Source organism: Scyliorhinus torazame, chromosome 4 (genome assembly GCF_047496885.1).
Source record: "Scyliorhinus torazame isolate Kashiwa2021f chromosome 4, sScyTor2.1, whole genome shotgun sequence".
Classification (NCBI taxonomy): domain Eukaryota; kingdom Metazoa; phylum Chordata; class Chondrichthyes; order Carcharhiniformes; family Scyliorhinidae; genus Scyliorhinus; species Scyliorhinus torazame.
In genome coordinates this window covers 185,799,553-185,811,198 of record NC_092710.1, presented here as the reverse complement: position 1 = coordinate 185,811,198, position 11,646 = coordinate 185,799,553, and positions in this window count along the sequence as shown.

Here is an 11,646-nt window from a genome sequence, read left to right as displayed (position 1 = left end):
AAAATTCTCCGCCTCGTGACAGAGCATGTGTGAACTGCGGTCTGGTGGAGAATTGGGTGTTAGGCCAAAATAGAGGTCTGCGCCCATGCCGAATCAGACGCCATGCTCGTTTTCCTTGCTGGTGATGATAACGAGGGTCACACCCAATGCCGGCGACTCATAGAATCATGGAATTTACAGTGCAGAAGAGGCCATTTGGCCCATCGAGTCTGCATCGGCTCTTGGAAAGAGCACACCACTTAAGCCCACACCTCCATCCTATCCCTGTAAACCAGTAACCCCACCTAACCTGAGGGCAAGTTAGCATGGCCAATCCACCTAACCTGCACATCCTCGGACTGTGGGAGGAAACCGGAGCACCCGAAGGAAACCCACGCAGACACGGGGAGAACATGCAGACTCCGCACAGACAGTGACCCAAGCCGGGAATCAAACCTGGGATCCTGGAGCTGTGAAGCAACTGGGCTAACCACTGTGCTACCACGCTGCTCATGCAAAAACGGCCTTTGCATGCATTTAAATATCATTAGCGCGTTTGACCAATATGCTCCTGGCCTCCGTGATTCTCCACCCTTCTCAGGCAGAGTGTTGCGGACATGAATTACTGTAAGTACTGATAAACGTGGACTGAGTGCCATGGCTGCGGAGGGGGAGCGGGAGGCTAAAGAAACACTGAAAACCCATTGAAAACTGTTGGGCTTTTTGGGGGATGGCTGCCCATGCCGAGGCAGTAGCAGGTAGTGACTTGGTGCCAGATCCATGGACTTGGGGCTTCCCCCTCTCGATCTGTGTGGCCTGGCTCAGACCACTATTGCTGCAGTCTGATTTTAAACACACCTAGTGCTACTTACAGCCTCCTGGCTGCTCACACTGCTGATGCTGCCTGTGTCCTTTAAAGCAGGGTTTTTCAAACTCAGGATCGCGATCCGGTGGGGTGGATCGCGGGCGGGTATTGGGAGCAAGCAAACAAAAGGACTGTGTGAAGGACTGAAGATGGATAATTTTGTAATAAGAAAGAGAGGGCCAGAGACACAAACAGGCCAGCATCTCACAACTGAATCTGCTGGAGTAGCTTCTCAGGAGAGTCCATAGCAGGACAAAGCAGTCTGGTGTGAGCTCCAGGGCCTCTGAAGAAAAACGCATTAAAAAGCTGAAATCAGGAACAAAGCAGTATTAAGATGATTTCTTGAGGTATGGCTTTATTAATTGGGCCAGTGCAAATCAGGATGCAAAGCCTATGTGTGTTATGTGCCGGGAAGTGAATGAACTGGCAAGTGAAAGTTTAAAACCCTCAAAATCTCAAAGGCATTTGAAAACTAAGCACAGCGAGTTTGAGGATGAACGTCTTGATTTTTGCAAAGGAGGTAGCGAGAACTTAAATCATCAGCTGAAGTCCTTAGCAGAGATGTAAAATTGCAAGACAAAGCAAGTGAGATCGTGAGGAACAAGCAGGCTCACCTGTCGCATTAAAGGTAAGCAAACATTCACCTCAAAGTTCAGGTGGCATGGGTCGCGAAGGTCGGCCAGCGTGGCTCGTGGAGGTTGGGTGGTTGGTAAAAGTAGGTCCTGGGAAAAAAGCTTGAAAAACGCGGCTTTAAATGCACAGAACGCCTCTGGCCATCTGGGAGCCCACCTAGTCCACTCCTCTAGACACACTCATTCCCCAGCTGTATCATCAAGGACCAAGCTCAATCAGTAGTCCACCAGGTGTTGGCACTCCTCAGAAGTGGAAGATGTTGACAAACCTCATTGCAGAGGAAGCAGGGAATCAGCAGATCTCACCCCAGCTGGAGGACACCTGCACCGTAGCCTTTGGAACCCTTCCTGGTTCTCTGCCCCTCTCAGGACAGAGGGCTCACCATTGACTCCCCGCCCCTCAGGATCTCCAGTTGTCCCTTCCTGGTCAGACTGGCAGTGCTGACTGTGTCTGTCACCAACTTCCCAGCAGTGTTTAGGAGGGCAGACAAGAGCCTGTGACCCACCCTGGGGAAAAAGGTGTGCCTCTGCTCCTCACTGGCATGGAGCTGTGCGTGCATCTCAGACTTTCGATCTCAGGGTGCCAGGTCTTTTCTGAGCCATCTTAGTGGCTGCAGTGAGTGTGTGGTAAGTGGAGCGCTTAAAACAACTCCTCCTGCCAGACTCTTTGGCACTAACTCCATTCCCAGTGGTTAGAATGCTCGCTGGGCCGGGAAGTGTTTAGAATTCGTGCCAGCAAAGGGCGACACGGTGGTGCAGTGGTTAGCACTGCTGTCTATGGCACCGAGTGTCATGATATTCAAACACACACATCATGATAGACACACCAACAGACAAATCAGAACACACAACACCACAACCAATGACAGAAAGATATAAAAGCACAGACACGACCCCCGGTGGTCAGTATTAGCTGCAGAGGAGGACCAGGACAGACCTACTACACGACACACTCAGGGAGACAGCACGTGCAGAGTATCCAGAACGAACTGTATTATAAGAGTTAAAATAAAATAGAGTTGTACCACATACAACTGTGTTGGCTCATCTGTGCACCAGAGCACCCAACACCACATGGTACAGGAGTGGATCGATACCTGCCGGCATACCTCAGTGTACACAGACAACCAGCAGTGCCCAGGCAAAATGATAGAGCTCCCGGTTCCGCAGCCGCTCCAGTGCTACGGCGATCTCCGCGAAAACTGGCGGCGATTCCGGCAAGTGTTCGAATTGTTCCTGGTGGCAGCTGAACTCCAAGACCTGGATGATAGCGAAAAAATTGAATTTCTCCTCACCATCGCCGGTGCAAGGGCAAGAGAAATATTCACAAGGTTCAGGTTCTTCAGGAGGCAGCAAAGGTACGATTACCAGGCAGTCCTGGACAAAATCTCCAAGTACTGTGAAGAAAACGCAATCCAATCGGCAAGTAAAGGTAAGAAAAGCGGCAGTACTCACCTCGTGGCTGGGATCCCGGAGCCCGAATTCCCAGAGGCCGAAATCCCGGGCCTGAGAGAGGGCTGGGTCGAGGTTGGCGGCCATCTTGCTAAAGGTATCACGCTAGCACAGTTGCGCGAGCAGTGCGCAGAACCGGAGGTTTCGTTTGCGCATGCGCGAGATGCCGCGCATGCGCAGTTAAGAAAACGGCCATCGGTAAAGGAACAGCGATCTGAGCATGCGCAGTCGCTTCCTACGTGCTACATACCGAGCGTCAGGATGTCAGAGGCCCCAGACTGCACCAATTTAAAGGGGAAATGTCCCAAATCCAATTTAAAAGGGAAACGTCCCAAATCAAAAAAACAAAAATCTGTTAAAGCTGTAAAACAACCTTCCCTCACCTGGAATGACAGCACAGTGCCGCAAATTGACCCAGGAGATGAATTTGACCTCCGAAGAACCCTCCGACAAGCAGTTACCTACGCACAAGCCGATGATTCCGACCTCGAATACTTCGATGACGATCTTTACAGTGTTTCCGGACCTCGCGAGCCCAATGATAGCTCCGTGGTCCTATACGACTATGACTCGGACGAACCTTTCGTGTTGCACATTGGCGGCCCCCACATTGAATCCGACGCAGATGCGGATTCATTTTTCGGATTTGAGGATCTTCAATCCAGCAGATATGACGTTCCAACTTATCAGTACCGGATGATGCTGCAGCCTGACATTAACAGACAGGGAGCGGTGCAAGCACACGGAGAGCGCCCTGCTGCCACACAGAGCGTGGTCCACGTCCCGCTCAACGTTCCCGACTCTATGAAAGAAGACATGCAAGACTCCAGAGCGCAGTCCTCGCATGAACCAGAAGTGACTCCAGTGTCACAAGCCTCCACAGCAAGCTCGTGGACAGACTCCACAATTGCAGAAATGCAAGACTCCAGAGCGCAGTCCTTGCACGGACAAGAAGTGACTCCAGTGTCACAAGCCTCCACAGGGAGCTCGTGGACAGCCTCCACGATAGAAGCAACGCAAGACTCCAGAGCGCAGTCCTTGCATGAACAAGAAGTGACTCCAGTGTCACAAGCCTCCTAAGAGAGCTCGTGGACAGCCTCCACGATAGAAGCAACGCAAGACTCCAGAGCGCAGTCCTTGCACGAACAAGAAGTGACTCCAGTGTCACAAGCCTCCACAGAGAGCTCGTGGACAGCCTCCACGATAGAAGCAACGCAAGACTCCAATGTGCAGTCCTTGCAGGAACAAGACCATGAGGGTCTAGCAACCTCTCCTGACCAACCAGCGGCAGACGATGCAAGTCTGCCATGCTCACGTGAACAGCAAGAAGGCTATAACAGCCTACCATGCTCCACTACACAGCAGCATGACCATGACGGTCTCTCATGCTACAATGAAGGGCACAGCGCTGAAGACTGTTCAAGCCCAACTGAAGACAAGCCAAAGGAATCGCCTCGTCCAAGCCCGAAGAAAAAAGGTTTATGCGCTGACCTTCAGGATCATGATAGCCGAACAGAGATTAATAATGCTGCATGGCCACAGAAGGATGCTGAGGATTTGCTAAAGAAATTAATTGAATGTTTAACTTGCAAGGAGCAGACTGAGAATTGCCAGTGTTTTAGTACGGATCGAAAAAATGGACAAGACATTGATCCTCAGGTAATGGAAATAACACAACCTGAATCATATCTACAGCAGGGACAAATGTCTCCCTTCAACACAACGCCGCAAAATCCCACCTTCGGAGACCAGCAGTTAGTCAGTAATGACTCTTCAAACCTTGAGAGGAACATTAATTGCATTGAACCTATACACACTCCACTGATAAATGAGCAGAACATTGGAGCAAGAATCCTGAGGACACCGACATCGAGTAGCCAGATAACGAATTTAAAACCCACAGCAGTTTCAAGTGAACCAAGTGTGCTTTCCACTAATGGTGAAGATGCAGATAAGGTCGACCCGATTATCCATTGTACCACACTAACCCCAGTGATTAAGCAGTTATGTATGGAGAGTATAATGTGGGCAATTGAGAACAGTAAAAGAGAGACTGTGACCATGCCAGTCCCAGCAAAATCAGACCCAGAGACCATGAAGGCATGTACATTAGACAAAGATACATATAAGGTACCTGAGAAGAAAAGTGAAACGGAATGTTCTTTGGAAAATAGTACAATGTCGATAGAAACATTGGATCCTATATTCGAGACCATACATATGGGAGAATTTGGGGGTAATAAACAAGGTTCTGCAATGTCTGGGGGAAGATTTAAAATTCCAAAGAAGAAAAGCCCAAATGAAGGACAACGGCAAGACAATGACAGTCCACCGACATGGTGTGCACCACCAGATGAAAACTCTGACAATTTACCCAACCCTAGTGAACAGCAAGCTGCTAATGAGGATCTATCCACGGGATGTGAGACGAGTGACGACAGCATCCCACTTCCCATGCAAAAGGTGCAAGGTGACAGACCTCGCCTAGTGCGTACCGAGGCACTCGACGATCACGGTGGGACCACTGACGACTGCGGTGGCGGCGCACCACTTCCACCCTCGATGGCTCGAGCCTCTCCACTGGTTGGTGCATTCCTGCATGTTCCGACTCCAGAGGTGCAGCTTCAGGGAATCTCGGCTGCCTCCAGTGAACCTGTTGGGACTCCGGACGGGGGGCATCGACGGAAGGCAGACCGGACTCCAGATGGGGAGCAGCCAAGCGCCGACTCTGATTTGCGCACGCCAGACCTTGCTCCGGACGGGCGGTGTCGCGGCCTCGGTGATGGCACGCTCAGGGTGACGGCGGATGCCACGGTGACAGGGAATGGATCGCGTGGCAGTCCCACTGGGTCGGCAGTGGCAACCAGCACCGGCAGTCCAAGATGGACACACCAATTCGCGCCATCGCCAGACGTTGATGCGAGCAACAATTCTCTCTCCAAGGCGACATGCTTCGACGTTTCTCTGCGGAGTCGCCCTTCCGGCACAGCAGGTGGCCGGAACCAGCGTGCACGGTCTCGGCCAACTTCCACATCTGGCACAGTCATCGCCTTGCATGATATTAGTGATGGTGCTACTTCGATGGCAACGACCCATCGGCTACAAGATGCCGTCCACCACAAACATAAAAAGAAAAAAGACTCCACCTTGTTCCTGGCATGCAGGGCGGATGGATTGGTGCGTAGGCGCAGTCAGCGAGCTTTGCGCCGCCTTCCACGCTCGCAACTGAACCGTACGCACACGCCGGATCCTCCACTGGTTCCCAAGGATGACTTTGTGGAGATGCCACAGATCATGCCCCTTCCATCGCCACCAGAATCAAACCACAGCCAAGGCACCACTAACAAAGATGTTGAATGTTATATTTGCACGAATGAAAAAACCAAGCACTGCACGAAGTACAACAAATGGTAAAGTAGAGACTTCGGCAACAGCATCAACTCCAACAGTCCAAGGTGAACCAGTGTGACCCCAAATCTCCACAGCTGAACCGGCTTGAGGACCAGCCCATTCTTGAGGCGGTCACCCATTAGACTGGACTTATAACGCTGTTCATACGTTCAAAAAGTCAAACACTTCTGTATTATAACCTGTTGTTGTTTATTGTTCCAGATATCGTCTGACCGGACCAATGTTCAAGTTTTTTTTTTTCTCTCTCGCATCCAAGTTTTGTTATGGTACAACCTTGTGAGTGTGACGCACCCGACATCGCCCCATGTAAATAGTTACGTCATATACACACGCTGTACACAACACACACACACACACTCTTAGATGCACTCACGACACAATTATATTTATAACCACGTAGGCACATATCTTTGTAAAAAGGGGGGATGTCATGATATTCAAACACACACATCATGATAGACACACCAACAGACAAATCAGAACACACAACACCACAACCAATGACAGAAAGATATAAAAGCACAGACACGACCCCCGGTGGTCAGTATTAGCTGCAGAGGAGGACCAGGACAGACCTACTACATGACACACTCAGGGAGACAGCACGTGCAGAGTATCCAGAACGAACTGTATTATAAGAGTTAAAATAAAATAGAGTTGTACCACATACAACTGTGTTGGCTCATCTGTGCACCAGAGCACCCAACACCACACCGAGGACCCGGTTTCGATCCCGGCCCAGGTCACAGTCCATGTGGAGTTTGCGTATTCTCCCCATGCCTGCGTGGGTCTCAACCATACAACCCAAAGATGTGCAGAGTAGGTGGATTAGCCATGCTAAATTACCCCTTAATTGGAAAGAAATAATTGGGTACACTAAAATTATTTTTTTATAGATGAAAAAAAAGAATTCATGCCAGCAGAGTGCTGACCCATTCGCAAGTCCTAAATTATCCCCAAATAGCGTCCCCAACGAATCGCAAACTGCACGCAATTCAGTTCCGGCATCAATACTTTGTTTTCCCTAATGGAGAATTTTGCCCATAGAGAGTGTCCCTGTGCTTTTGTTGCTGAATAAGCTGAACTGGGGTTGGCCTCTTCACCATGGTTTATTTTCTCCCCTTAAAAAGATGCTGTTCTGCTCAGAGTTCTTACTGCTTAACTATCTGGGTTGCCTTTTTCAGGGTTAGGTCTTTCTTTGCTTGCATGAGATCAAAGAGTGCGTTATCCGCTACTGCTGCCACTATTCTGTCTCTGATGAGTTCAGATTTTAAGTCTCCGTATTTGCAACTTTCTGCCAGCCTGTACAGATCAGTGATGAATGAATTGACAAATTCCCCTGGCTGCTAAACACACTTGTTAAATTTAGCTCCTTTGAGTATTTTATTGCTTCTTGGATTAAGATAAATGCCAAATGATTTTAGTGCTTCTTCAAATTTAGCAGATGATTCATTGATTACCTGACTTGGAATAATGTCATATTTTTATTTATATTATTTATGTTTTTGCCAGTGTTTTCACCCAAATCTTTTTTTCAGAGATTGATTGAGGTTCATTTGGGTGGGAAAAGTAGTCTGAATCCAGAAAACGGTGCTCCAGAGGGATTGGCAGTCGGGGGGGGGCCTGATCCGAGCAAATCTCTTGTACTGTTAGTAGGCGGCGAACGCTGAGAAAGTGCTGGGATGGTATGGAGATTCGGAGGTGGGGTGGGTGCGGATGGAATCAGGCTTGTGTAGGGGCCTAGGCTACCTTACCCTTTTCTCTGGGGATGGATTCTAGGAATCCGGTGGTAGCCTCCACATTGAAGATATGGAGACAGTTTTGGCAACACTTTAAACTGGGGCGCGGTGTCGAATCTCGTGCCACTGTGTGCGAATCATATGTTCGATCTGGCCAAGCTCGACAGTAAATTCCAGGGATTGAAGCTGAAGGAGGTTGTTGTTGTCGTGTTATTCACCCTGGGGTAACACGGACTGCAACACGATGCAGTTAAACGATAAAGCATGCACCAAACGTAGGCGTTGGTTCAATAAGATTTATTGAACTTGTGTAATGAAGCACACAGCTGCCTGTGGGTTGACTCTCTACTACTCTAAGTAAACTAACTCTAACTATCTAGACCAGGCTAGCTCTGATCCACATGTAGAAGGTGTTGAATGATTTGTACACCCTGACTGTCACTACAGTTGTCACCAGTGGAAAGAGGCAGAGTGCTGATGCCTCGTGTGTTTTATAGTTGGAAGCCCCCCTCTGGTGTTCTGTCTGGTGATTGGTCGTGTTCTGTTCTGTATGTTGATTGGCTCACCTGGGTGTCTGTCACTGCCTGCTTTTACCTCAAGATGTGCATGGGTGCATATTATGACAGTTGTGATGAATGATTTGTTTGTGGAAGGCCAATTTCCAAGCTTTGAGGAGTTGGTAGCAAAATGTGGGTTTTTGCGAGCGGACACATTGAGGTATTTGCAGGTGCGAGACTTTATGAAGAAGGTTTTTACATCTATTCCAATGATGCCCCCTTCCTTGTTGTTGGAGAGGGTTCCGTCATTGGCGAGGATGACGGAGGGGGACACATCGGGAGTTTATGGGAGGCTTATAGCAGAGGAGGCGTCATCCTTGGTTAGGGTCAAAACCAAGTGGAGCTGGGGTCTGAGCTGGAAGATGGGGTGTGATGTGACATTCTGCAAAGGGTGAATTGAAGTAATGTGTGCAAGATTAGGACTGATACAGTTGACTGTGGTGCACAGGTCCCATTGGACCAAATCCAGGATGAGTCGGTTGTTTGCGGAATGGAGGATGAGTGCAAATGGTGTGGAAGGGGCCCAGCCAATCATGTACATGGGTCTCTGGGCATGTCCTAAGCTCATGGGCTTCTGGATCTCCTTCTTCAGCACCATGTTGGCAATTCTACAAATTGAGCTGAAGCCCTGTCCCCTTGTGGCCACATTTGGTTCTGTCGGACCTGCCGGAGCTGCAGACGGGGTCGGGGGTCACCTCCCTGATTGCTCATAATCGGGTGCTGATAGGGTAGAAGTCAGCTACTCCACCCCGTGCTGGGGGATCTTATCGAATTTTTGTATGTTGAAAAAGTTAAGTACAACGTGAGGGGCACAATTGAGAGGTTTTACCAGAGATAGCAGCCATTCATTTTGTACTTTAAAGAGTTGGCCACCGTTAGCTGTTATTGTTATTATTTGTATTATACATAATATTGAAAAAAATGAATAAAAATATTTTAACAAAAGAATGTTGTGTTGGAAGCAATTCACAGAAGGTTTACCAGACTAATACCTGTAATGGGTGAGTTGTCTCATGAGGAAGGTTGGACAGGATAGGCTTGTATCCATTGGAGTTTGGAAGAGTAAGAGGTGGTTGGTTGAAACATATAAGTTTGTGAGCGGCCTTGGCAGGGTGGATGTGGACACAATGGGCTGGATTCTCCAAAAATGGGGCTATGTCCCACACCGGCATAAAAACACTGGTGGTTCACTCCCCAGTTTCCAGAAAAAAATAAAGAGCTATTCACTTGACTTCAGGGGGCTAGCAGGGACCCGGGAAGCTTCACGCTGCTTTGGCTGCGGATGCGGGCCCTGCACCTCCGGTTCCAAGTCCGCGCAGGCGCACGGCGGTGGCCTCCAGCGGCCGCGCCGAGCACTATGGCAGACTTGGACCGCGGACCATCACCAAAAAAAAAGGTCCCCCTTGATCAGCCCCGTGCCCCTGCTTTGGACCGGCCAGATCGCTGCCCCGGTCGCCTATAAGGCTCCCCCCCGGTGCTGCATCCCTCCCCACTCCCCACCAGGGCAGCCGCGGACTGACCAGCCATACATGGGTTAGAACCACGCCGTCGGGAAATCGGCCGGTTGTGATCGGAGTATCGCTGGCAGGACCTCTGACAATCGTCCTCTAGCCGTGCGGCGTGACTGATGGGCGAGCGATTCTCCGGGGCCCGGAGAAGTGCCAGAACGGCACCGGTCACGATCCGGTGGGGAACGGCGGAGAATCCAGCCCAATGTTTCCTCTTGTGGGAGAATCTAGAACTAGGGTGTCACTGTTCAAAAATAAGGGATCGCCCATTTAAAATTGAGATGGGGCAAAGCATTTCTCTCAGAGGTTCATGAGCCTTTGGAACTCTCTTCCTGAAAAGACAGTGAAAACAGGGTCTTTGAATATTTTTAAGGCAGAGATGGATAGATTCTTGATAAGCAAAGGGGTGATAGATTATCAGGAGTCAGCGGAATGCAGATTTGAGGTTATGATCCGATCAACCATGACCTTATTAAATGTCACAGCAAGCCTGAGGGGCCAAAAGGCCCACTCTTGCACCTTGTTCGTATGTTCATAGGTACCATCGTGCCATGATCAGTTTGCTCAACCGCTTTGCAGACTTTGCCCCCATCCATATCGGCAGAACAAACTTAGTACCCATTGGATAAGGGTAAAGGCCAAAATGTCCTGAGAAGTACCTGGAGTCCTTAGCTGCCTTACTCGCAGTCATGTCCTTCTGTCCCTGACCATAAACCAGACTTGTACCACTTCTTAAACTAAGGAGTGTGACTTAGATAACTATCCCCTTATCTGGTGCCTTGCATTGTCTTAACCATGGAGTTCAGCCTTGCGATATCTTCACCTTGGACTCCAGCTCAATAACTCTGGACTAAAGTTCTTGAGTCGTAGACATTTATTGCAGATGTGGTTGTCTGGGATCACAATACGTGTGACAACTCGATATGTTACACATACCTCCTGAAGTGGCATTCCTATCTAATCTTGTTCCATTTTTTAAATTAATGTTTATATAAACAATTTAGCTTATATTAGAGACCAAATCAAAAGGGAATCTAGTAGTCTCTTAAAGGCATATAAATAGCAAAAGGGTTTTAAGAGGAGGAATGTGTCTGATTAGGAACAGAAAAGGGGATTTGTACATGGAGGCAAGAGGCATGGCTGAGGTGTAAAATGAATACTTTATATCTGCCTTTACCAAGGAAGATGATGCCGAATGGCCACCTTCTGCACTGTAAATTCTATGATTCTATGAAAGAGAAGATATTTCAAACACTTTAAAATTGATTAGGAGGCGATATAGGTTGGCTGTATTTTGATAAGGAACCATGACCAGGTGAGATTCATCCACGAATACTGACGGAAGTGGGAGTGAAATTGTGGAGGCAAAGGCCATAATTTTCCAGTCTTCCTTGGAATCAGGGGTGGTGTCAGAGGACTGGAGAATTGCAAATGTTACACCCTTCTTCAAAAAAAAGTGTAAAGGGAAACCCAGCAATCATAGGCCAGTCAGTTTAACCTCAG